Source organism: Dromaius novaehollandiae, chromosome 20 (assembly GCF_036370855.1).
Source record: "Dromaius novaehollandiae isolate bDroNov1 chromosome 20, bDroNov1.hap1, whole genome shotgun sequence".
Classification (NCBI taxonomy): domain Eukaryota; kingdom Metazoa; phylum Chordata; class Aves; order Casuariiformes; family Dromaiidae; genus Dromaius; species Dromaius novaehollandiae.
In genome coordinates this window covers 13,395,416-13,419,826 of record NC_088117.1, presented here as the reverse complement: position 1 = coordinate 13,419,826, position 24,411 = coordinate 13,395,416, and the positions used below count along the sequence as shown (strand labels likewise).

General features: G+C 41.5%; 1 protein-coding gene and 1 long non-coding RNA gene across 5 annotated transcripts in view; one reads left to right on the top strand and one right to left on the bottom strand.

Moving 5' to 3' along the window:
* The window catches only part of NR6A1 (nuclear receptor subfamily 6 group A member 1), a 106,077-nt gene that overhangs the window by 26,957 nt on the left and 54,709 nt on the right, over positions 1 to 24,411 (top strand). The window lies entirely within an intron of this gene.
* Positions 584 to 20,794, bottom strand: LOC112983631 (uncharacterized). The gene is made up of 3 exons (XR_003259276.2): positions 20,477 to 20,794; positions 4,005 to 4,034; positions 584 to 3,355 (listed from the first exon to the last, which is right to left on the bottom strand). It is a non-coding gene; the product is annotated as an uncharacterized LOC112983631 (long non-coding RNA).

Sequence of the window (24,411 nt, the reverse complement as noted above, 5' to 3'; positions counted from 1 at the left end):
GTGTTCTTCTGATACAGACTGGCCTGTCTTGGCTTTAATTTCGGGAAGAAGAGCTGCTATAATAGCAGCTGAGTGTCATCTTTTGGCTTCTAAAGGTGATGACTGAAAATGCTGGGGTGGATATCATCCAGCTGTTGGCGTTAGTGGAGTATAACCTCTAACATCAGTTTGTTTTGTAGGAGTGGAGAAACTTTTTTGGCATGCTGTCTTTGCAGATCACTTTTGCGGTGTGGTTAGAGGCTATTTTTCAGAGCTGGGAATAGGCAAGGTGCCACAAAACACCTTGTTCTAACTTGAATTCTGTAGTTAGACTATTGATATAACTGCATCTCTGGAAAACCCACTTAATGATCATTAAATCATTCCTCATTTATAGTCTGATAGCTCTCTTGTGTACATTTGGGTCTTGTTTAAAAACATATTTTTTTACGTATGAAGTTACACCTAATGTTCAAATTTATAATATACATGAAAAAATATTTGAAGTTAATGATAAAAGCTAATTAGTAGGCTATTCCTACTCTTCTGTAAGTTTGCTTTGCACAACTAAAACTTTTCTTAAAAACACTTCACAGCAAAAATATAGACTACAAGATATTATTTTTGTGTTTCAGTAAGCAGTACAGACTTGTACAAAAATGCACGTGACAGTTGTTGGTCAGGTTTTCACATTTAAACAGCAGGATTTACATATTCTCTATAAAGTGTTTAACATGGAAGCAGCTTCTCCTGAAGGTGATAAATGACAGAGAAATCTGCTTCAGTCTGTCCTGAAGATGGATCATGATTATGTTTTCCTGTATTTAGAAGGAAAGCACCCCAGTAGACACACACTCTCTAGACCCATGAGGTCCAGTACATTGCACGACTTCGGACTCTTCCAAGGATTGCCTATAAATGGGTTTGTTCAGGCCTTGTGGGAAAAGAATTTTTTGCACAGCTTTAGAAGTTACGATATTGAATTGGAGTCTGTTCTTGCAGTGCTGTACAAAAGGTTGTGCCTGAAATGCTTCATGCAGTTGATATGCTTCTCAAAAAACTGTACTTGTGCCCCGTTATAAGGTCTGCTTTTTCTATATGGGTTACTTCTATTTTAACCACAATTTAGTACTTTGCAAAATGTTAATCCTCACAGTGACTGGGTGGTAAAGAGCCTCAGCACAGGCATGTGCTCATGAAGAACCTTAAATGACTTGTCCTAAAATTCCTCAGTGAGGTAATGGCAGAGCCACAGACCTGCCCTGTACACACTTATTGCTAGGCAGAACTTGAATCCAGCGCTTATTCAACAAGAAGCGTAAGTCACTTTTCTTGCTGACCCCCCGCAAGGCTCAGCTTGTCCAAACGCGCAGGCTCTTAGCTAGCTGGTCCGCAGTTTGCATTCATTGATCAGTGAGTTGATAGAAACAAAAACCCACCGACAGCAATGAATGTTGATTGCAGCCATTAGGTGCTTAAGATGTGCGGTGCTGTTTCTCCATGCAACTCAGCTGTTTGTGTGCTTTCGCAGGGCATAAATGGTACTCTCGTCATCTCAATCTCAGGACATATTTCAGGGCTGCTTAAAGTCTTGGTGGCTCTGCAAAGTGCACTTGCACCTGCTGTTGAAGCCTGCTGCGTTGCAGCCTACCCCAACTGCTCGCGAGGGTGCTGGAGAGCCGCGGCAGAGGTGCCCGTGCCGCTCGCGCTGCGCTCGGTGGCAGGGACGGGTGTTTTCTCGCTGCAGGTGCTAGCGGGAGGCGTGGGACAGCTGGCCGTGCTGCGGGGCCGGGGCTGGGGCTGGCGCTGCCGGCGAGCCACTGCTGGAAACTGCGCGAGGGTCCCCCGCAGCACGGGCGCTGGCGTGGCAGAGCTGCTGCTGGCAAAGCTCGAGTCGCCAGCCCAAATGGAAGGGAGGTTTCCATCCTGATCTGGTCCGTATCCTGCTACGTTGAACCTATACCATACTCAGATTTGCTTCTAAGTTTACCATATGCTTGTGGATACATCATTGCTTTTGTGCTGTTCATACAGAACCTTCCATTACACTCAGATGCTTTGTTTTGCAGGAATTATGCTTACTTTATATCAATTTTTTTCTTAAATAGAAAACAACCATTTCTTATATACCAATTCTTTTTGGGAGAAGGCAGAACTAAGAAAACTCAACTAGCTGCTTTGCTCTTAATATAATCTGTAAACCGTGACCTGTTAATAGCAACCACGTGTGAAACATTACGAAGGTTCAAGCTTTCCATTTAACAGAGGGTTTGTGATAAACCTCAAGGTACAGTCAACGGTCGATGGTTTTTTCTAGTTCTCAAACTCACCGACAGCGTTGAATGTTCACTGAAGCTATCCGACGATGGCTGTATACGTGCGCTGTACATACTTTCCATGCATATGTTTTCCATAGACTAACAGTGGAAACACTGCTGAGGGCTGCACATTCTTTGTTGTACACTCTTAAACTGAAAGTATTTTAATTATGAAATGGAACCATGATGGCTAATGAATTGCAGAAGTGTAAGACTACAGTTACTGATGCTGAATTGACTTAATGTTTCTTAAACCAGCTTTGAACGTACCTGCGTTATAGCTGTGAAAAAGCCTTTTCTCTTGTGGATATAAATATTCTAAATAGCTACAGGAAAAGTTTTAAAAATGTTTCAGATTTCTTTCTAAAGTTCATTTAAAAAAAGAAAAAAAGCGGGGGGTGGCAACACATCCCACAACTGCAAACCAACAAAAGCGAGAGGAGGGGGGGCAGCACCACTTCTGTTTCTCAGTAGATTGTGTAGTTTATTTGTATCTCTACAGTTCGTATCCCCTTCCCTCTTGATCTTGGGTCTTCAGAAAGCTTTCTCCGTGCCAGCGCTTTAAGGCAGTCCAGTTCTCGGCGACTGCTCGGTTAAGCTGAGTGACCCTTGGGCAGCAAGAACGTCTTACTGGGTGGAGAAAGGGATGGGGATGAGTCATGTTGCCTCTCGAACCGCTCGATTCCAAGCAGATTCACTTTACCCTAAAATGTTTCTCACACTGGCTGTGTTTGAGGCGATGCTCCCCACCTATCTTTTGGGTAGGCAAACAGCACAAAATACGCTTGATCCTATTACTTCATCCCTCTGCTGCCTCTGCTTGCTTGTCTGACGTCCGAGCTGTTGAGAAGTCGTGTCCCACATCCCGCGAGAAGCTTGCGGGTGACTCTTCTGGTGTTGTCCATGTCCATGCAGCTGACAGCATGAGTGGGCATCGTCGAACCACAGAATCAGCGTACGCCACGGGTCAGACTTTCTTCTATTCCTTTCAGAGTCGAGCAGCCTGGCATCCAGCGGGCTGGGAAATTCTGCCCAGCATGAACAACCACCTGGAAAAACTTTGATTTCCTAATAATTTTTAACATGATCTAGAGCATTGTCAGAGAGTAGGCAGCTTTCCCCATAAGCTGCAGGTTTTCAACTGAATATGTAGATGTCTGCCTACAAATGTACTGGTGAGAATAAATGAATTGCATAAGCTTTTGACTGAAAACTGCAAAAAGGGAGTTATTCTCTTTAAATCTCTATATTACATCTGCCTATTTATTTTCAGTTTTCCCAGCTGGTTTGAGAGATAAATTACTTGCAGCTTGTTTGTTAAAATGAAATCTCTTGCTTTATATGAAATAACTTTGCTGTGAGTGAAGTGGACTGTACAAAGTTAAAGTGAATAACTTATCACTTTAAAATTGTGACTTTAAATTAAGAGTATTTTCTGTTGTCCTAGGGCCTGTTAAGTGTCTATCTCAATATCCCGAGCAGATGTATACAACTTAAACAACACCGAACAATAAGCATATTGCCTAATAAAATATTTGAAATCAATTCATCTACTTATATTGAGTAAGCTATATCTACATTGGGGAGATGAGCTTGTTTGCAGAATAGTTTGTAGCCTGCACTTAAATGGATTGATTTTAGTGGTAACGTTAAACATCAACTGATCCTGAAAATCAAAAGAATTCTCTGAAAGTTACCAACTCTCACCTTTTTCTTGCCATCTTTTTGGAGTAGAAGCTGGTGGAAAGAGCAAAGAAAATTTCAGTTAGTAACAAGCAATGATCAATCTCAAGTCTTAAGCGTCATGAGTGTTGCAATCGGGAGGGTAACTGCATGTGCTAGGTCCACTGCAAGTCAGGGAAACTAAGTTCAAGTCAAGCATGAAATTTTAATCTTAACATACAGTTTGAGTATATTTAAACTATATTGTTAGGTGGCTTTTTCTTGAGTTCATCTTTTCTTCTTCCTTTTGTACTGCTCCTGACCTTCTACTTAGTAACTGTCATCTACTCATTTTGCAATTTGAGAACTTGAATTTCTTCTGAATGTTAAGAACAAACCGTACAAGTTATTTCTATATTTTGGCTGCATGTTGACTCCTTCTTGCAAAGTTCAAAGTTTTCCATCAGCTAGATTCTGGATAGCTTCTGAGATGAAAGAAAAATATTCTCTGGAAACAATGTAACTGGGCCATATATGCAAGGCTTGGGATCAACAAAGATGAAGTCTTTACAACCATCCCCAGGACAGTACGCAAAATCCGTATTCTTCTCTGAGTCCCCAAGAGCTTTCTCTTATTTATATATATATATATATATATATATATGTGTGTGTGTGTGTGTGTGTGTGTGTGTGTGTGCATACATATCTCTTATAAATAAATATATAAACAAACTTATGGAAGATAAGCCTGTTACTGTGAGAGGTCCTTCATAAAATTCAGTTCCCTCAAAACTTGTGGAAATATATATATAGGTGGAGAAAAGAATCTGTTAATGAACCTGCTGAGACCCTGCAGCATGCACTTGCATCATTGCAGACACTGGAGAATCCACACCTTTCTAAATGCTTCAATACTGGGAAAAGCATTAAATGGACCTCGCACCTTCTTAGATACTGGCCAGTCAACTGTGAGACATGAGCATTTGAAAACCAGACCTCATTAGCTCTGCTTGTTGAACTCCTTGTAAACTGGAATCTTTGTAAGCTTAATCGGTGTAATATCGTGAATGAGAGCGGTGGTGGATTGCTGAAGCAGAACTTCACACTGTGAGTATTGCAGACTCGAAGCACGTTGGATGTTCTTTCAACATATACTGGAGAGAATGGATTTTTATAAAAAGAAAATTGTTTCCTCAAAATACGTGTGCAAACCCTGCAATATAGGTTAGTTGCCTGAAGTAGGGTGACAGATTTTAGTTAATTTTGTGTATGTTTCTGATACTCTGTGTAGTTATGGTGTGTGAACAACTCTTATACGCTAACTCCATCGTTCTAAACAGTGGAAAGACAAGAGGGTGTAATCCTTGACAGTATTTTTAGTTCTTCCTCCCATTTCACTGAAATTTGGGTGAGTGTTCAAGGAGCAATGCTAATGCCAAATACTTCAGAATCAGCAGCCTGCTATAATTAGCATTGGAGACCCCTCTCCACCCCCCAAGGGGCCAGAAGTTCTTTAGACTACTATTTGACAAGTCCTTGGACAGTAGGAAAAGATCAGGGGAGAAGGCAAAGAAGCTAGTTACCCATCTACTCCATTTGTCCTTTTGGGGTAATACACAGTGCTGTGATGTTGATCCTAGACAAAATAAATGCAAAGCTCTTCTATGATCTGCGAGAAGTGTAATTAATACCAGTTTCCAGGGATTTATGGAGGACTTATCAGGTTATTTTGATTAATTTTGAGTTGACAAGATTGCTTATAGATGCAACATATCCTAGACTTTTGTAAGGTGTTTGACTTAATACTATGTGACATGTTAAACTGACATGGTACATATTTGCTGTGGGAAATGTTAAAAGGATTAAAAAATGACAAACAGGTGGGTCTCAATGCAATTCTGAATGGGAACTTGAGCAAGCGGCTGCAGTCTTGGAATGGTGGTCACATTTTGTAATTCAGAATCCCAGAACTTCTAAAAGGGAAGTATGTTCAGAAAAATAAATAGCAAAAGCTTCAAATATGAAATAGATGCTTTGATTATTCATGGAGCAATGTTATTCTTTCGGATAGTAAAGGTATTTAGTTATCTTTAAGTGTAGCTACCTTTTGATATAAAACAGCCTACCAGAACTAAAGGGGAAAAATGCTGAGGTCTTGAGTGGAATGTACGTGAAGATTACAAGTAAAATAAAATTCTCTAAAGCAAAGCAGCAAAGGTTAAGGGATTTTGTCTTGTTTTAATAAAATCTTTACCTGCACAAATGAGCCAGTTAGTTAACAGCAACACTGTCTTCAACTTAGTAATGTGTATATTTTTGTAGAGAAAAAGCAGAACCTTGAAGCTGGGTATTAGTACAGAAAAAATGTTTTGACCTGCTTTTCAAAAACTTGATGTATAAACTTCTGTGTCAAGAGCGTACAGAAAAGTGGGAAGCTTTTTTGGACTACAAGGAGATGACGTTGCAACAAAGCAAGTGATTTCGTATTCTGCACTACTTGCTTTTGGTAAATATTAGCCTAAGTCTCTGCAAGTGTCGTTAGCATAAAATAAATTATTTTGTTAGTTTCAATTCTTTTTGCAAAACATAGTATTTAAACTTTTTTTTTTTAGAAATAACATTATAAATTCAAGAAAACCCTGAGAGCAGGTAGGCTACTGCTTTTTCTTTGGTATTTTTAATAAAATGGTAATTTGATACAGCTGTACAATGAGGTAAGCTACAGTATTCCCTTTTCTTTAAAAGAGAGGCTTTTCATGTCTGCTTAAAAACTGGGAAGTCCCTCAACAAGTCTTAGAGACAGCATGAAATTCTGTATGGGGTTCCTACCAAAGCAATGATTTGTACGGGTGCAGAATAAACCCATCTACAAAGGTGCTTAATGTCAGCACCATCTCTCCACCACAGTGTACAGTCTAGCGTTGTCCTTCCATTGACTACTGTATGGTAACAGGGTTTGATGTTGCATGTGTAAAAAGACTGCAAGAGCAATTCTTTTAAACGGACAGGATGAGTTGATCTGTGCACACCTGAGAACAGTGTGGTTTATTTTCTTTAGCCAGCAGTGTTAACCAGTTGAGTAATCCTTTGTAGTTGTTGTATAAGAAGGGATGATTTGAGCTTCTGTTAGCAAAAAGCTTTTTTCACTAAAGCAAAATATGTGCATTGATACAGAACTACAACCACAGCACCCAGTACTTAAGACTCTCATCATATTTAAGATGCTACTTCCAGAATATATAGGTAGGATATAGGATTGCTTTGATTTAAAATGCTGGACTCTTCTATAGCTCAATCAGATCTCTGGATAGTGGTAGTTTTCTTCTTTTCAGCATGAAATAAGGCATTTCTGAATGAGCTAATCTGGATGTTCTTTCAACTTGACAACCCAGGTTGAGTAATCGGATGCCTTCTGATTTTTTTGAGCACTTTACTGAAATCTTTCCAAGCCACTGAAATTTCTACAGCTGAAATAGCTGTATCTTTTTAAACAAAATGTGTTTTATATTTCTAGGATAAACAAACTTTCAGAATCAAAACCTCAAGCTACTGTGATCTGCTGAACTAAGTATTTGTCAATTTTGCTTGTAGTCCTGGGGCTGGAAGACATTATAATATTCAGAAGCCTTCTCGCTGATCTACTTACATAGGCACAGTTGTACTGGATTAGAGTCAAGATTCATCTCGCTCTCTCTCCAAAGGCGTGTTGTGTAAAGCGGAGCGATCGGATGCACAGTGCCGCGAGACCTGCCTGCCCTTCACCAGCTCCTCCCGAGGAGTGCAAGTGCGATTTTGCCCAGGCAAACTGGGCAGGAGGGCGGAGGAAGCGCCTCTGGGCAGATGAGAGCCTTCCCGTGCGCCTGGCAGGCAGCAGGCTGGGTGGTTTCTTGAGTGGACCTAGCACAGCTCTTACGGCTTTTGGAGCGAGCTGTGTGTACCTCTACTCTACGAGGAGCAGAAATGGTCTCAGTTCTTACCATTACATCTTCATCTCGTTTCACTAACTTCAGGAATTATTTGCCCTTGTTAAAAACAGCTAGCTTAATGTTTGGGAGCACTACTGAACTGTAGCTGTTAGCTGCAAAAAATAAAGCAGTTCTGATATTAAAAAAAAAAAAAATCAAAACACTGGCTAACAGGTACCTAGAAAAGAATATAAGCAGGAAAATCTTGCATATTTCCTCCTTATGATTTCCTGCCTTTCAGCCATTTTCAAGACAGGCTTCTGGAGATAGTGGTGGCTTCTGTGTATTCAGTAACCATCAATGAGTTTCTCTTTCATGAACTTGTCCCATCTCCCAGTAACCATCAATGGATTTCTCATTCATGAACTTGTCCTGTCTCCCTGTGAACTCCTGCCTTATCCCACGTCTTTGAAATTAACGTTTGTTGCCATGAAAATGACTGTCAGTGTTAGATTCATTGTTTTTATAGAGAGGAATCCCAGGGGTCCTGACAGTCTTGCACTTATACTATGCCCTGACACATTTTACCAATATTGGTAAAATGCACAGTTTTCAAGAAAGAAAAATCTCATTTTCTCAAAATCTTCCATGCTGTTTTTCAACCACTTGTTCTCTGGGCTGGCAAACATGCCCCCGTTGTTCCAGTCCTGATCTGCACTGCGGAAGAATCAGTGCAGTTAATACGTGGACTGCACCACTGGATTAGGACAATTCACAGAAATTAGCTAATATTTTTCTTTGTCTCTCCTTAGTTGTCATCTGTGAATTTGGAACTACTAAAATCATTTACGGGTACCAAGAAATCCCTTCACTGTTAAGTGAAACGATCTCTGTTTCTTCAGAAAAAAGTACTGCAACCCTGAGCGTTTGATGCTGCAAAATGTGTCACTTTTGGATTTGTAAATAACATGGTCTCTTCTGGTGTATCAAGTGTGCAAATTCTTCATCACTGAAATATTTAACCAGCATCACTCTTGACCTGGGCCATATGATAACTACTGTGGGGGTGAATGCAGAGTAAGTACTTCTTTGGAATATACTTCTGTGCTGAATGCCCTTGACCAGCAACCATATGCGTCTGTGGTAAGGACCAAAAAGGTTTCCCATTCCTTGCGAATTCAGGCACAGTTTCTGTGCCTCAGTTTCAGACAGGAGAGACAGAGGTGATCACACCTACTAGATTCTGTTAGTATTTCAAAAATTTACCTTGAGGTTGTTATTCTCTTTTTAGTAGTTTTTAAAATTATTGGCACAGCCACCACTATGATAGTCCTCTTCAGTAAGAGCTAGTTCTTCTGTTGTACAGAACTGACTTTCTGCTTTGAGATAGGAAATGTTTTGACTTGGCCAAGCTTTTTCACGGTAGGGAGGGCAGAAAATGTCTTCTGTTCTCAAACTAGCCTCAGCAGTCAAATGGGGATCCCCGTGTTGCTGTTTTTGAAATATATAGTGTGGTTGGAGACGATAATGGTCAAGAGAATTAATTTCTCTCCTGCTTTGGATGACCCAGAGCGTGCTGCAAAGCCTGCTTGCTGTGGGCTCTTCTGGAAAACGACGCTTGCCTTGGGGTGTATAGTCTGTAAACCATTTTAATTTTTCAATTTTAGTTATCAAAGAAATGCCCAGAAGCTGCACATCCACTTGACAAATATAAGAAATACCTTGCAAAGTAGTCAGAAGAGAAACGTAAAGTATCTGTTTTGTTTGCATGGGTTGGTGTTGAAAGGCTACGCTCCGGGGAAGTGCAGCTGCGGAAGGGGAGGACGCAGGCTGGTCGCCCTGGTTGGCAAGCGTCTCCCTTGCGATTCCACACTCGTGGCCGTGCCCCGTGTTTAGCTGTTGCAATGTATCCGTGTCCACACATTGGTCGTGCTTAGCCATGTAAAAATGTAGATTTTTCATATGGTAATTGGGACTTTCTTATCCGACTTACTCTCACTGTCTTGGAATATTAACAGTCCTAGATCGTCTGCTTTGGGTGCACTATGTATGGAGAGGGATCAAATTAAGGATTTGCCTTTTGTAATCAGTGTCTCTTCCTGATTCACTGATAACTTGTTCTTTGAAAATGATTAGTTTCTCTATTTCCAGTCATACCATCTAGTAACTCCCATCTGATCGATTTCTAGATGTGCAGTTCTTCTCACAAGAAACCGGTCTAAAACCTGACTCTTCTTGGCTTAGCGTAGGCAGCCCGCAGGAAGAAGGTAGGGGACGATCCGCCCATCATCCTCCCGCCTTTCACCTCCTCGCAGCAGTTGCTGGTTTCCTGCAGCTTGGCAATGTCTGGTTGACCTGTCTTCCAGGTGAAAATGTTATAGTCTTTTAATGAGAAGTATGCCTTTCTCACGAATTGAGTGGTGCTATACACACAAAAAAGGGCACTGATCTCACTGAACTTGTGCGAGACGCCAGCTTCCCTTTTCTGTTCTTGGTTATTCCAGTTTAGTCACAGCAGGTACCATGAGACTTCAATGTATCGTTCTTCTTACTGTCGGAAAAATCTTTATTACATCTTGGGCATGGTCTGACCTCCGCAATGGATGTATTTCCTCTGCGTTTCGCTGTTGCTCGTTCAGGTTTTCACAAAGAATTCATTTAGGCCTGTTTGCAAATGAACTAAACAAATGTATTCTACGGATACTAGTACTGTTTAATTCTTTTTTTTCCTAATATTTTGCTTGCTTTTTTAAATTAAGTCTCTTTTCCTTGCTTCAAATTGGTGGTTAAAATCTTACCTGTCTATAATAGTGACTTAGGTCATTTTAGGACATATCAGGTTTTTAATTAACATATGCTTTCTAATCTGTGGCTAAAACCTTTTTGCTGCCTTTGTCTCCATGTGAGGATGGTTTGTTCTCGATGCATGAATGTAATATTGAACTATCTGAACAATTTTTTTAAAGATATGAGATTTGAATGTGGAAGAACCTGTCTAGCTGAATTTCTGGCGTTTGGAGTGATGTGTAATACTGAGAGCTGGGCAGAATACTTCTGGATACACTCTCCTCTCCTCTTGTACATTTTGATTTATTCCACCATTTCACTTTGCGGTTAGACTGGAAAAAAAACGTAATGGTCAATTAATGATATAGTCATGCCTCCAAGGTATGTGCTGCACTCGGTTAATGGATTCTCATCAAGAAACAGAATCTTGGTTAAGAGTTCGGGTTGTTCCCGTGGCGCTGGGGGCCGGGCCCCGAGTTGGTATTTGCACACAGGGCGTTAGCTGCAGGCAGCTCCTGCCGCTGTCGACCGACTTGCTTTATATACGTCTCCTCTGCTGTTGTCTGAAGTAGGTGTTAGCTTCTGTGAAATGTGTCGCGTGCCCCAGGAGAGGGGAAGGATGCCTTCTATCTGTCACCAAGACAGGATTTTTTTTTAATTTGAGGAATTGGATGTCTCAGACAACTCAAGGACTGTCTTCATTTATCTAATGAGGCTTTGGTGTATTTTTGTAAGACTGGCACAAATTTACTATCCTGAATTTTTGCACTATTGTGTTTTATAAAACTGTGTTGAATTGCAAGGTTTATACATGCAGTATGTATCTGCAGTATGCAGATAATGTAGTTCTTGTATTAAAAGGGAAAAATGAAGTGCATAAGGGCTTCAAAAATTATTTCTTTTTGTAAAGGACATCTTTTCTGTAAAATATAGAAAAATGTAGTAAAAGACCATATTGGGAAAATACTGTGCTTCAAAATTTGAAGGCTGTCACATTTTAAGATTGAAGTTCTGGTTTTTTACTTCTCTTTACTCTCCTAATATTCTACTTGCTATCTAGACTGCTTCTGACACTGAGCTGCTGTTTGCTAACATCAGTCCGCAAAATCTTAGCTCTCTTTTTATTATGTTAATAGCCGATCTAGATTTCTTTATGTATTCTTAAGGCATTTTTTTTCTCTTGTGCATTGCTCGAGATTTAATATGAGTTTATTGATACTTATCCAGTCACTCAATAATTGTATCTGAGTGCTCATTTTCGGTTTGTTATTCTGAATAATTGTGTATCATCTGCAAAGAGTGAGTCACTTCACTCTGTTCCTTATTCTAGATCACAAATCAGCACGCTGTACAACATACATCTCCGTAACACTCCTATGGACTTTCTTCATAACTTCCCTCCCTCTTGAAAGCTGGTGGCTTGTTCATACCTGGTTTCTCATTCTTTAACCAGCTATTAAATATTAATCCATATCCTTTGTTATCCCCTGGCAGCTCAGCTTGTCTGAATCCTTGATGAGAGATGCCACCAGAAACCTTTTTGAAATCCAGATGTTTAAATGGATCATCCTTACACATGTTGACTCCTGTGAAAAACTATCAGATTTGAGGTGTCATTTCTACAAAAGCCATTGTTGACTTTGCCATATGACCCTGTATTTATTCATGTTTTTTCTAATTTGGTTCTTCATTACAGTTGCTGCTGGTTTGCCCAGCCATGGAGACCAAGTCTAGGGCCTGTTGTTTCCTGCATGCCTCATGAAATTCTTTTGAAGATCAGTGTCTTCCTCTGAAACCATGGTCATTTTAATCAATATGTTCTTCATCACAGCTGTTAACAGTTGAGGAGCCTCATAATCAAATCTCTTTAGAATTCAAAAGTGACCATCCTCTATCTGCTTCTTATGGTTTGTTACTATTTGTTTAATACACTTTTTCTATGTGGTTCTGCTGACACTTAAATTTGAGACGATGCCTGATGAAGTAATAAACTCAACCAGAAACACCTACTGTTTCTGTGATGCTTTTACTCCCACTGCTTGTGTATGCTGCTCGACTAGAGAGCAGCAGTATCAGGAGTATCTTCAAAGACTCTTTGATAGCAAGTGAATGTGATTTGAGGAAAAAAAGAAAAAATAAGGTTCTCTCTCCTATCCGGCGGCCAGGCAAATATTCTGTCGGAAGGGAGACGTTAACTAACATATTCGCCTGTATATTTAATTTCTTTGCTTTTGTGTGCCTTTAAATATTGGAGGGATGGGGATGTGACACCCAGGTGAGCAGGACTCTGCCATTCTTTGCTGAATTATACATTTAGCCTATTTAAATGTAGCCATCATATGAAATACAAAATAAGAAAATGTACTAATGTTCATTTAGAAGAATGATCTTAGGATAACGTCACTGAAATATTGCTGGTTTTTTATCTTGGCTATAAAATAAATTGGTCCCAGTGTGCTGTGAGATGCACAGAAAGGTTGAATAGGAAAGTAGCATAAAATTCAAGTGATTTGGTAGATTTAGCTTTAGAACTTTGAAAGAATTGGAACTGATTCACTAAGCATAATTTATTAAGGAGTAACATACTGGAGATTTTAACTTGGGAATCATAATCTATTGCCATTGTTTTATTTTTTGTGCCTTTTGCTGCAGTAGTTTCATTCTATTACCTCCCTCTTCTCCGGGGGTATGCTAAGAGCACAACCGTGCTAGATAATTTTGTACCACAGTTGTCATAGCACAGTAATACGAGCCACAGAGACTGAGGACGGTAATAATTTTAAAACTGGCATACTGTTCTTCGAATTGTGGATTCAACCATCACTTCATTGTTTTTCTCATTTTCTTTTACATTGAACTCGTTGGTCTTTAGAAAATATTTTTGCATGTTCTGAGATATACCTTCTCCCCTTCCCTCTCCCAAGTCCTTTCACCCACAAATTGAAGCGTGCTTGCACAGCTATGTTTTAGTAATTGCTTTCTAGCTGGAACAATTAACAGCTGGTGAGGAGAGAGGAAATTTATCATAAAATGTTTCCAACTGAAATCTGCTTTTACGTGGCTTCAAAATGGCAGCTCGGGAAGCACAGGTGGATATACTGCACTAGTGTCAAAAATCAGAGAATAAGATCTTCATACTCAAGTAAGTAAACACAGCTTGGGAAGGAGGTCTGGCTCTGTCCTCCGACTGAGCAGTGCAAATCAGCTAGCCTTTGCGGACACCTCAAAGCTCCCACAGAACGGCACAGATGATATAGTAGGCTGTACTTTGAGTAAAGCTATAGCTTTACTCAAGTATTTCAGTACGTTTTTCGTTTTCCAAGTAGAATCCAGAAATACCACATCTATCCATTGGTTACTGAAGGGAAAATGAATTAAATAGGGCAAACAAAGCCGAAGCTAAGCTATTACGTATTTCAGATTGCTCAGTATTTGGCACGTGGACCAAATGTTTTAGATTATAAGGCATAAGCCTTTTGGAACCTTAAGTTATTTTAAAATTAAATGGATGACAGGCGTAAGTCCGCTGCATGGATTTGATTTTCGTTGTATATTAGTGGAAGTGGTAAGCAATGTCTGTAAGTATCTAATAAAGCTATTTTCTGCTATTATAGAAAGGTTTACTATGAGAAACAGAACTGAGACAGTACCACGTTTTCAATAAAACAAATTGAACAGATTCTCAGAAATCTAGGTCACAGTAACAGATGACCTATACATGGTCCTAGTTTTTGATGCAACTGTCTAATCTGCTCTGAGAGTACTCGCCAGACATCATTCCTAATTGACCTTGATATTCAGTGAACAGAGAGAAAGCTAAAGCCACATGATATTTAAATCTTTAGCAGGAAAAAATATATGGCAAACTTGAATGCATTCTCTTTTATAACTAGAATCTAAATTTGTCATGTGGACTTCATCTGCGAACGTGTCGATCATCTTAATCTGAATTTCAGACTCCACCTAAGGGAATAAATCTGAATATGAATAGCCATTCATAACGTCTAGTACATGAGGAGAGTTTTCATGTCTCTTGCATAACCGTACTTTGTAATGCAGTTGCCCCGCTAGCCTTCCGCCAGACTTTCTCCTAAAGGTCTGATGTTTCCTGCTGAGGCCAGAGCTCCCCTAGCTCCGCTGGACCAGTCGGTTCAGTGGCAGAACGATTCTGCAGAGCACAGACCTGTTGGTACCCAGCATCAAGGTACCGTAACTGCGTACATGGGAACAGCTGGCACGGCACGGCACGGCACCGGCATGCACGTAGCTGTAACTGTAAGTATAACGTGGGGCATCTGAGATTATGGTGTGTGTGGTTGAACCCTGGCCTAAACCCCAGTTTATAGACCTGACTAATCTTTTTTGTTCACGACATCTCAGTTTAGATGTAGTGCTGTTTACAGAAAGCACTACAGGCTTTCTACGTGTTAAAGAAGGTGGATGTGTACTTTGTGCTGAAGTAAATGAATGGTCTCAGGAAGGCCAAAAGAAGCTAAGTAATATAGCCTTAAATGGTCACATGACAAGATACTTTTCAGGAAAATTATAAATTGGTGCAGGTTACCAAATTAAAAATCAGTGAGAGTCCCGTAGGAACGTCTCAGAATGATAACCTGAGTGGACCTCGCTGACTCGGTTTTAATGTGGCACGTATTTGGCAAGAAATGACCTCATTGCTTCTGAGGTCCACCATGTCCGCTTGCACAGCAGCCATCATGAAAAAACACAGCTGATGTCTATCGTGTATTAAAAGCAGTCGAGAGCCGTGTTGCGGAGGCGCCCGCCGTAAGCCGATTGCAGCGTCGTAGGCGCGGACGCGCTGGTGCCTTGCGTGCAGCTCCGTGCCCGTCGAGGCCGTCGCACCTCCTACTGAGCGGTCTGCCAGCCTTAATCACGCTTTGGCAGCTCATCTCAGGCGGTCGAGAGATTTTTGTACAAAGCACTGGTTAACCACAGATCTGAGTAATGCAGTGTCGCAAAACCAAATTGTATACTCTTGTAAGATAGCTATGACTGAAAGCGGCCTGCTGCTAAGAAAGCAGTATTTCTGTTCTCAGGGTTATAATAATACTGGTTCACATGCATGTATTTAGCTGCTGCAATTAATTGTTTAATACAGAAGTTTTTTTCAGGATTAAGATGCAGCATTTCTAATGCACTCAAAATTTGCCCTTTTTTCAATAGTTATTCATGGTGATCGTAGTAATTTCTTTGGTTGTATTAAAGTTCAGGACAGCTGCTCATGGTTCAAACTGTTGTAAGGCAGTACAGGGAAAGTAAGAATGACTGAAGTCTATTTAAAAGTTATTTTTATCAATCTATACGTCCATACTTCTTCATATGAAAAAACATGTCTTCATATTATTTTTAATATAAAAATACCTCATTTTTTTCTGAGTAATTCTTAATGTTTGTAACTTTTGAGTGATATTAGCCAATACTGTGGTTTTGAAATGGATCATAGCATCTGCTCACTACTATTAAGATAAAATGAAATTGCTAAGAAGATTCCATATTTTTTGTTAAATTGACAAGTGTATTGCTAAATCCTGACATACCTGATGTATTTTCATTAGCAAACTAACCCTGTAAAGCAATATCATATATTAATGAATAGCCTCATTATATACACTGTGGTATTTTGCATCCGCTGCAGTTTCAAAGTCCGTTAGTAGGTGTCTTCTCTTTTCTGGGGGGCTTTTGGGTGTCTTTATAAACTTGAAATAGCCATTACTGGATTTGGGAAAACTGACTTCTATGTATAGCTAAAACAAAAAACAAAAAGCCCCCAAAACCCAGGAGCTTTGACAGCCATCAGCATCCTTTTATTATGTGCATGATGGGATTATTTTCATGTCCAAGATGAGTATACAGATGTTTGCAGATGGGAAGGTGTGCCTGGATGTTCCTTTTATGGCTTTTTTGAGGAGGCAGAAACCCCTTTGTGCCAGCCTCTAACAGCCTGAGTGATATGCTTAGCAGGTATTCAAACTTACAGACATTTCAGTTGATTGCAAAGGTAGAAAACAAGAGTTTTCTCTCAAATTGCAGAATATTTTCTCTTTCAAGAGAGAGGTTTTTAAATCAGTCTCCTGGAGGATCCTAAGTATTAGCAGGCCTAGAGGTAACAGAAAAGGCTGCTCTAATTTAATACCAATACCATGGTATTAAATCTAAAACTGTTTCATGGGTAGAGCTATCAATATCCTTAACCTTGATTAAAAATCATCTGTAGTATTTGATTCAAAGGCTTGGTTTTGGAAGATCCTTTTGGGTTTGCAAGTGTCAGCAAGAAAAAAAAGAAAAATCAAAATAGCTTGACTGTAATCTAGTCTGATTCTTATCGTCTAAGTTTTGCCGAGAGGTAACACACCCGAGCCATCATACTACACGAGAAAGAGAATTCAGGGAAATTATATAATTATGCAGACAAAACTGACTCCTGTGGAAAGTGTTTACGTTCACATTTGTATTTCTAATGTCCTGAAATAGCAGCCGAAAGTGGTATGAGCTGGCCCCTCATATATAGGGAAATTTTATATTAATCTTACCAGTATCACTTCAGAGAAGATTTCACTTTTTTCAAAAATTTTGTGTTGTTTTGCTCATCCGTTCTTTTTTGCCCCATGGTGGCCAAAGGAGCAATGGAAGCAACTCCACCATCTACCTAATAGGTCGGTGCGCAGTATCAGCACAGCCAGGACTCTCCAGGAGTCTTCCTAGGTATCTCCAGGAATAATATTTACTTGAAAGATAGGCTGTTTTCCTCAGTTTCAAATTTTTCCATCCTTCTTCCTTCCTTTCTTTTTTTTTAATTTTATTTTTTGTTGTGAGGTTGCAAAGGTTGCAGTGATAAAATGTGTATGCTTAAGAGCATGCATGGAAAAGTGTTTTATATTTTAATGATACTTCATATCTCCGCAGTTCGTAATAAAAGCATACATTTCACAACTGCAGTGCACTCAGTCCCCCATTCTTTTTCCTTGGGTAAGGAGAGTAGTTGAGTCCTTCCCGCAGCACTTCTGGTGATAGTCACAAGTAGAGATACTGCTGGACGCTGATCTGTATGCTTGTGGAAAATGTTTTAATACCCAATTTGAGTGGGAATTCCATCTGATGTTGTGGTGGTAGGATAAGTAAGGTTTATTTAATTAAAAAAAAAAAAAAAAGAGGAGGGACAGCCCACACCTTTCTGCCATGCTGGTGAAAATGGAACCTGCTTCTGGCACTCAGCTGAGGTAACGTGCACAGCTAGGGGCAGGCTTTTAATTTAATAAATCCTGCTGGTTGGTTTCCCAATCTTTATAATTTCTGCTCATTGGCTGCAATCAGAGGATTAAAGCCTTGTCTCTGAGGACTTCTTATTTTAACTCCAAAAGACTGGGGGGAAATAGGAGGAAGAGGATATACCAGACCCTATAGTTTGTTTGTTTTGTCTCATTTCTTTTGATACTTGCCGACTTGAAACAAACAAATAATGTTCTCCCAAACACAGCAGATGAAGGAAGTAAATTTACTATGCCTTTTATGATGAAGTCAGCTGTCTAACTAGATCTCCTTCCAGGCACCACTAAAATGAAGTCCATTACAGCAGGAACGCCTCTCGTGCTAGGCGTCAGCTGCTTCGGTAAAGAATCTGTGCTTTTTGCACACGCTTTGTGAGTTTTTCTGTCTTCAGAATTCTCCTAACTTTGTGGATCGAAATCTCCAGCTACATCACGCTCCTGAAGCAGCGTGCCTCCCCGAGCACGGGGCAGGACCGCGGCTGCAGCGTACCGTGCGGGCTCCATGATTTTATGTACGGTGACAATAAAGCTTTTATGACATCCTAGGTGGTTAAAAATGGCAGTAAGGAGCTCTTAAACATGGCACGGTTATGTTGCTTTTCTGTAACAGCAGACCTGCCAATAGTGCATCAAAAGCTGTAATTTCCTGTTCACTGAAGCCCCCTATCTCTGCGCTGCCTTAAGCTTTGTGTCCCATAGCTTGTGCCTGTGTGCTAACAAATCTCTATTGTCCAGTGGGTCGAATAGTGGCTGGAACTAAAGAATTGCTGTCTGGTTTCTATTCAAATCCAGGTAGTCAGATATATGAATGGAGTTTCTCGAACAGCCATGTGAATAACCTCCGCTCTGCGTGGAGGCTGCAAAGGCTTAACTAACGCGCAGGTCTGCAGCTGAGCTCGCTGGGTGCAGAATGCACAAGTGCCTAAAACGGACTTTTAACCATCCTCTTGGTTTTTAATACTTAATAACTTTTAAAATGTGCTATCTCGCATTTCTGGAGAAAACAAGGGTAAATCACCACCTTACGAACTTTCTAAACTTGTTGAAGAACTCAGGTTATAGTAAAAAAAATAAAAATAAACACCCATTTGATTTCCAAGTCTAAGAAACTGATAGGAAAAGTTTGTGAACTCAGCAAATTTATTTTCTTAGGACATGCTCAATTTATTAGTGTATGTTGACTAAGTCTTTTAGAATACACAGAATCCATTGAAAAGCGTCACAGTTAACAATTGTGGATACTTTGGACAGCAAATATATGAAAATTTTAATGATAAATTAGGATAGATAAAAATTTCTCTGAAGATAGTTTCAGTATACATATCAGATCTAGGGAATACTGCAAATCGGCTTTCATTTCGCTGTAATTCTTTTTTTAACTAACAGTTTTGGTAATCTGAGCTAAAATAACGCCGGTGTACTGCCTCATCAAAGTAAAACCTCTTTGCACAGAAATGTCTACGTGAACAAAACGAAGCAATAAAAAAATCCGTGAAGCGCAGGCTGTCCTAGATTTCTACCGTCTCCTCCTGAAAAATATTCCAGCTATAAAAATAACAACAACTGTTGCTAAGCAATTGTTGATCTCGCTATTTTCTGCAAGCAAAAGAAAGTGCGGCGCAGCGGCAGCGGCTGGAAGGACCGCTCTGCGGGCTCCCCTCTGCCATGTTGCAGGTAACATGGAAGGGAGCTGGTTTATGTATTTTGTCTCAAACTCAGACAGCTTTGCAAGCGGCAGCGTGTGGATTACGAGAGTTAGACAAAAGCAGGCGCGACTGGGGGGAGGCTCGGGGCATTTCCTGTCACTCACCGCATTCCAGCTCGCTCCGACTCCCCGCACCCTCTCCCCCCCGCTCTTCTCGCCGCGGTTATTCCAGCTCGGAGCCCCCCCGGCAGCGGCGGCTCGTCGGGGCCGCATTCCTTCAGACTGCACAAAGCGCAGCTGGGGAAAATGGCTGGCCGTGCCGGCGCGCGGCCGGCGCACGCACGAGCACCTCGCCCATCCCTCTCCGCCGCGCAGCAGCTGGCTGACCTGTCTCGGCCGCCGCTGGCCTGCGGCGCGACCTGGGCTGTCTGGCTTCGCCTCCCGCCTTTGTCCCTGTCTGGCTCAGTTCCTCTCCGTCTATATTTGCCTCCGCCAGCCCTCCGGGCTACGCCAGTGTTTGGTTACATAAAGCCGCGGATTTAAACGCGATCGAAACTTCGGACTTTGCGCGATTATTTGAGTTTCTTCTTCTTTCTCTCTTTTTCACTTGGGGGGCGATTTCCTTTCTAGTAAATTTTGCAAGCGGGCGAAGTGGCAGGAAAACCTTTGTGCATTCATGGTGCACTAACTGGTTTTGTAACTCTCTCCAGCTGTGTTATATTATGAGATGTATATAAAAAGCTTCTGTTCAGAGAACAAAGGAACACGTGCAGAAATGAGACGGGAAAAAATCCACTGACAGCGTTTCAGTACGCGAGGTATTCCTAAGTTCTTAGCAATATTTCTAACAGGCTTAGCATTAAAGAACATTGAAACAGGAATTAAAATTCTTACCTAGCGAGACAAACGGAGTAGTCCTGAACTGTTAGGGGAAAGGTTTTTGCAGTTGGAGCTTTGTCCAAAAAGTTGTGGCTGGCGCGGGCAGGCGAGCAGCTCCCCGCGAAGCGCGCTGGCGTCGAGACGGCGCTCCGGGCCGCCGCGGGGAAACGCAGCCCTGAGTTTGTCCCGGAGCAGCAGAAGCTCGCGAGCAGGCTGGACGCAGTATTGAGCGGCTCCAGATTTCCTCGCAGCCCTGTCTGCTTCACTTGAATTGAACTATATATGACCCAGATGATGGACAGAAGCAAATTCAGTCATGTGCAGGGCTGGGACACAGCCTATTTGCTGCTCCTTGGCAGCGCGAGGGTTTGGCTCCTGATTGGGCCAGACCCCCATCGCTGAAATGTGAAGCCCTATGCCGTTCTGCGGCTGCCGCGCAGGACGGCTTGTTTGGGTGTCTAGCCGCCTCCACGGCGGGCGAAATGCTTTCCCAGTCGTCTGTTTAATCTGGTAGCGCTTCTCCCGTTCGGGGCTAAGCACCTGTCTGGGAGCGGGCGGTGGTCGCGGTAGTCCTCTAGTTCAAGTGTGAGACCAAGCGACTCAGAACGGCATCGTTATTTTCGGGATTTATTTTATATTTTCTGCTATACAGCGTGATTGAGACGTTCACAAATGAGCTGCATTGTATTCAGCACAAACTCATTATCCAAAACGCACCAAATGTACGTTCAGTCCTCAGAGCGCCAAAGCTCTGTTTTGTTTTCCTTTTGTGGGTTGTCCCCCTTATTCTGGTGTCCGGTCACGTAGCGCACTGCCACGAGGCTGCGTTGAAAAGCTTCGTCCCCAATGAGCTGTGACACAGCCTTTAATCATGCAAGACAGTCAGGGTCTGCTCTCATCAGCCTCTCTGAACTAGCGGACCTCGGGATTTATTCCTAGTCTTTCTGGGCCACTGGGAAACTAGGTCATTATACGGCACTGTCAGTTGTGACATTTTTGTTTAGCTTGTTTAGCGCATAAAAGTAGCTTTCGTTTATTTAATGCGAGTCAACTTCATACTTAAAGGTGATAGTATGCCATAATAAGGCTCCAGCACTTTTAAGGTATTCTGTAGACTGCTGGAAAACATTTGAGGGATCGTCTCTTGGAGAGCAGTTAGGTGACTCCCACCCTACTTTGTCGTTAAAGCCGTCTCTGAACGGTATGTAACATCAAGGTAACCTCTCATCTTTTCCGCAAGTGTCCCTGTTAGTAACGACACCTCTGCCAGAGCGCGGCAGGAGCAAATATTGCCATTTTTATTGTCAGACAAAAATAAAAGGCTTTTAAGCGTGTTCTCAAATGAGACCACCTGATGATAAATGAATTCCACTAATTTGCGAGTCTCAGTGTCTTTAGATTAACACAACTCAAAGCTGCTTCCACGGACTTGTCTGTAATTTCTCCATATGCTGGAACAGCATAACGAGACGTTCTGATGTCTGTGCAGTATGTTATTGCGTAACGAGAATATGCAAACTTGATTTTTTGAATTTTTTCCAGTGAGAATGTAAGATCTTGGGGATAAATGGGCAGCAGGTAATTTCTATTTTCTTTTCTCATTCTCTTCCTGTTTCTTTAGCCTTCTTTTTCTGCTTGCTTTCAGGTGTTCACCTTTCTTTCTGCACTAAAGAAATTTTGACTTGAGGAGACCAAAGTAAGGGACAACCTGCTTTGGAGCAGGAGCTTGGTCTAGATGACTTTCTGGGGTCCCTTGCAGCCTGAATTATATCAATTGACTTTTTTTTTTCCCTCCTTACTGCCAGGTTAGGCACTTTTACAAATAAACGTCACACTGAGATGAATAGAGGATTCCGTTTCCCCAGAAAGCATTTACCCACAAACAAGGGGGAAGGCGTTGCAAACGCCAGGAATTCATTCTCCTCTTTCCTTCTCCACCGCTACATGGCCATTCTCTCTATGCCTCTGTTTTGCTGCTGCTGCTGAAACACCTTTACTGATGACTGCTGACTTTCAGTGGTAACCCCGCTGGGTATTCTGGGTTCTTCCACTTTGGTAGCCCCGCAGCCCCCAAGGCCCGGAGGCAGCGCGTGGGGACCGCTGGAGCCGCAGGTGGCTGGGATCCTTTCCTCTCTTGCCACGTAGTCCTGTCGAGTGGTCGGAAGGAGGAGGCTGTGTAAGTAATGCCTTTTATGCCCTTCCACTGGTCTGCTGGAACGTGGGTTTGTTGAGCATTTTTTGGACATGTCGTGATGTTTGCGTTAGGAGTCTCCTATAACGTAGAGGAGTTTGCTTTGCGGGTGAGCGGTTCCTTTTTGGCCTTCCTGGCATGGGTTTCCGCAGAATTCAGCCCTCGAGTGCTGGATAGTCATTTTCATCAATGAAAAATGAACAAATGAGAGTTATGTGGAACTCATCCGACAGAAAGCAGTTTGAAAAAAAAGGTTAATATGCTGCTTAAATGGTGACCCAGGCTCATATCAGTGTGACGCAGCTGCTATGGATGTGGATGAAGAGGTTCCCACCTCCTTTTCATGAGTGTGAAGGAGATAGCTCACGTATCTGCTGTCTGTTCTGCCCACAATAAACATTCTGGTACCTTCTCCAGTTTCCAGACAGCTTCCTTTCTGTCTCCCATTTCAAAGATTATCTTTCAGTGATTGAGTTGCTTGACCATTCCTCTGAAATGCAGTTGATACTCTTGTGCATACTGGTCGCTGAACATGCTTCTGAGCTGTCGGGCAGTTACGGGCCACACTGGCTGAAAAATACAGAATATCTTTGAGAGATTCTATTTTTGAAAAATAAACATAAAACTGTAGGAGTTTCTTTGAGGGTAGTAGGATCTTTATGAGCCATCTAGGTGGCTGCTCAACTCTAGCAGCTTTTACAGAATCCTCTTCACGGCTTCATAAAGCTACTGCATTTCGCAGACCCCATACAGCGTCCAAGTAATGAAATCTTGTAACGTACTATCCCTGTGCTTTCTGTTAATGCTTTATTCTTAAGACTTGCTTTAAAAAAAACAAGAGGGAAAAACTTTGAAAAACACTTAGTTCTATATCCCAGAGTAGAACCCAGTTTACTGCTCTTTGTATACTGTATACCAGAAATACTGAATTAGCAGTTATTTAGTGTTGTGTGCCAAATGCAAGATTGTGATGATTTTGAAACTTTAATAGCTAAGAGTCAGAAGTTCTCTGGTAAACCATTTTTAGGATTTGTAGAAATAATACAAGAGTGCCCAAATGTGAAATGATAGGGTCTAGAAAAAGAAACACTATTTTGCTGTAGTGTATAAACATATCATCTCCCAGCCTTTGGATGTCCCTTCCTACTGCCATTTCCGAGGTTATCTTTAGATGGTCGAGTTGCTTGAATGTTTTGAGGCTTGTCCTAATTGTATTGTTCTTTGTATCAAAGCAGTAGATCCTGTTCAGTTTGATGTACATCATGATTACTAAATTAGAGCTGTATTTCGCTAAATCTGTGGAAAACATCATTTCCCAATGGGAATTAAACTGATGGAGGGGTTGTAAAGCAGAAGTTCCCCAGGCAAGGGCAGCTCAGCTGAGACTGCTCTGACATGACTGGTCCTGGAAACAGAAGCTGGGCCCTGACCTTGTCAGTTATGATGGGGCTGGGAGGAGAAGGTGGGGGGTTGACCCAGTTTTTGACCCTTAAGCCATTTTAAAATACTGTAATCAACTTTGTATTATACTCTGCTGCAGAAAACTTACCCATATCAAAAGGAAAAAAAAAGTGGAAATCTGTTGAGCAGAATGAAGTGCAGTGCAGATACTGCCTTTTGCTTTTCCCAGTTATCCTCAAGTATTTTCAGCACTTCCAACCCTGGAGAAAGGCTACGACAAAATGGGAGAAGGATGGAATAATCTTTCAGTAGGTTTGGTCAGGTCAAAGGTGCTTGACCCAGAAAGGCAAGTGTCTGG